Source organism: Oratosquilla oratoria, chromosome 31 (genome assembly GCF_046742065.1).
Source record: "Oratosquilla oratoria isolate Oo_2021 chromosome 31, ASM4674206v1, whole genome shotgun sequence".
Classification (NCBI taxonomy): Eukaryota; Metazoa; Arthropoda; class Malacostraca; order Stomatopoda; family Squillidae; genus Oratosquilla; species Oratosquilla oratoria.
The window spans coordinates 43,722,403-43,725,644 of NC_134807.1; positions in this window are offsets into that span (position 1 = coordinate 43,722,403).

A 3,242-nucleotide genomic window follows, 5' to 3' on the forward strand; every position below is an offset into this window, starting at 1 on the left:
ATATATATATCAGAGTAAAATCAGTTCTTTACTCGTGATGTTTGTTTTACAGGAGTGAGGGTCATATGAGTCCAGTCTAGTGTGTGAGTCACCCAGAATGGTGTGTTAGTTTGGGGTTGAGTGTGGGGTTGTTTATCTGTGCGAGGGGGGGGGGGGCGGGATTGATGCCCATGATACATAAACATACACTTGCTAAACAAAGTTGTACAAAATTGTGGGAGTTTCTGAGTAAGGGAAGAAAAGAAGAAGGAAAAAGAACAATAACAAGAACAAGAATGATAACAAGAACAACACCAACAAGAAGAAAAAAGAAGAAGAAGAAGGAGAAGAAGAACACAAAGATGAATAAGATGAAGAAGAGGAAGAAAAAGGAAAAGAAGGAGAAGAAGAAAAAAGAAGACGAAGAAAAAGAAAGAAGTAGAAGAAGAAAAAGTAAAGGAGAAGAAACAAGAACAAGAAGGAGGAAGAAATATGTGCATTTGTCTCTGTTTCACCTTCCTTTTCAAGAACGAATATTTTTTGTCGGTGCGCGCGCGCGAGCGCACCGACCAAAGGAAAAGGGTCCTTTGACGTCCGCCTCCGAGCCGCCGCCGCCGCCTACCGCGGACAAGACAAGACTCTGCAGTTCGCCCCGCCGAAGAAAAGGTCGGAAGAGCCCCCTGGACATAAACCTTCCCGAGTTCGATTAAATACGAGTCGGCAACATCGGGGAGGGGGGTTGTTGAAGTCTGGGGGAATGAGGTTTGAAGAGAAGACGTAGAAGAGAGATGGGTGGAGAGGAGGGAGGACACAGAGAAGGGAAATGGATCAGAGGAGAATATTGGGGAGAGGGAACGCTGAAGTCTGGAGGAATGGGATTAGGGGGAAGGCGTAGAAGAGAGATGAGAGGGAAGGGGAGAGGACAAAGGGAAGGGAACGGAAGCAGAGGAATGGGCACAGGAAGAAGAAAGAGTAAAGAAAGAGAGGGAAGAAGAGAAAGGAGAGAACGGCTGTGAGCAATGAAGGAGAGAAAGTGGGAAGAGAAGGCGGTGGGGGATCCTGGTATACATCGAAGCAAGATTTGGAGAGAATAAAGAGAAGAGAGAGAGAAAAGCGAATAGTAAAAATGCACAGAGGAAAAGGAAAGAAGAAATATAAAACGAAGTTTAAAAATGACCAGGAAAGAATTAAACAAAAAAAATTATAAGAAAGAAAGACGGAATAGAAAACTATTGAGAGAGAGAAGAAAAAGAGAAATAGATTAAAAGAAGAGAAGTAGGTAAAAGGGCAAGGAAAAAAGCAAGAAAGAAAAGGAAAAGGGGAAAAAGAAGAAAACAAAAAAGGGATAGAAAAAACAATAGAAAATAAAAAAGAATAGAAGAAATACGGAAAACAAAAAAGGGTAATGATGATGATGATGATGATCATCATCATCATCATCATCATCATCATCATCATCATCATCATCATGGAGGAGGAAGATGATGATCATGATGAAGAAGATGATCATGATAAAGAAGATGATCATGATGAAGAAGAGTAAGACGAAAAACAACAATAACAACAACACTAACAAGAATAACAACAGCAATGCAATGCCAACAGCAGCGGCAACAACAACGACAACGACACTGGCAACAATAACAAAATAACAAGACTGAACTGAATAATAGAAGTGTACGAAGGAGGAACAAGAAGATTGAAAGGAGAAAGGAGTTTAACAAAGAGGAAAAAAAAGAGGGAAGGCTAAAGTGGAAATTCTGGGAGATTTGACGATGTACGAGAATGACCAAAGGGACAAGGGCGAGGTCGAGGACGAGGTCGAGGACGAGGCCGAGGACGAGACTGAGAGGAAGGGTGAGGGAAGTGCCTGTGGAGGAGGCAAGGGCCAGGGCAGAATTTTTTACCTTCACATGGTACAATTAGCACCAAACGATGAAAAGCAAAATGCATAATAACGTCACATTTGTGAGAGGTAGTTTAGGTCAGATTAATTTTCAATTAAGAAATAAATAAATAGGTTAATACTATAAACCTTATAATTACCAGGAAGAAAAAAAAATGGGGTTCCCCTGTTTGGAAAACTGACATAGTCAGATGCGGTAACGCTGCAGCGAGTTGCTCTGAAAAGAGACAAAGAAAAAAAAGCAAACCTGCAACGTTTGCTGAGAGGAAAGGGGAGAAGCAGCTCTATCCTTTAGAAGGGTTTGAGCTTCGTAGGATGGAAGAGTTTTTGTTGTTGTTGTCGTTCCCTAGACTGTCTGTCCGAGCAGTCCCGTCTCCCCAAGGAATGCCACAGCCGAAACTGGGGTTTCCCACAAATCCTTTATAGAGTGTATGTTGTGTTGTTTGCGTGCATGATTGTGTATAATGCACTCTTCCATTATGTGTTGTATGGTATGGGGTGAAGTGTTACATCCTGGGCAGCTGTTCACAATGCGGTCATCCAGCCTCTTCTGGTAGCTTAGAAGTGCTGGGTGGTGGCTGCACCGCAGTCTGGCCAGGTGGACTCTGTCCTTTCGTGGGAGAGAGGATTCAGAAGGGTGGATATCAGGGAGTCTGGCATGCAGCAGTGTGTTGTCTTTCAGTGTGTTAATGGAGCGGTGAGTGATATGATTATGAATATGTTTACGGAGGCTGGTATTTGGTGGTTGTGGAGGAAGAGAAGAGAGTATCTGTGTGTGATACAGGTCTTTGGGTGTTGTTTTAATGTTTCTTGGTGTGTGTGGATGTTCTGCTATGTAGTGTAGCAGGTGTGATGTGTTTGTTGTGGCTGCAGCAAGTGTTTGTGTGCCTCTCATGTCGGGGTGGTCCTTGACTTTGAGGACTTTTGTTTCATGGTGTAAATGGTCTGTAGGTGTTGTATTTGTGCAGCCTGTAATTGTTTTTAGGGCTTTGTTTTGTATGATTTGAAGGGTGTTGTGGTGTGTCTCACTGAGATTAGGAGCCCATGCAGGACTCGCATAATTCAACACTGAGCGTATGCATTGTTTGTATATTGTTGTATTAGTTTCTTTGGTTTGTCCAAATGTTGTTCCACTGATTGACTTAAGTGCGTTAAGTCTAGGTGTGCATTTGTTTTTTATGTTTGTGATGTGTTGTTTGAAAGACATGGATGTATCGTATGTTACACCAAGAATTTTCGGTGTGTTTGTGTGTGGTATTAGAGTGTTGTTGATGTAGAGATGAGGTATGTATTTGTGTTCTTTTGTCAAGTTGGTGAGAAGTGTTGCTGTAGATTTGGTTGGAGCTATTTTGAGTCT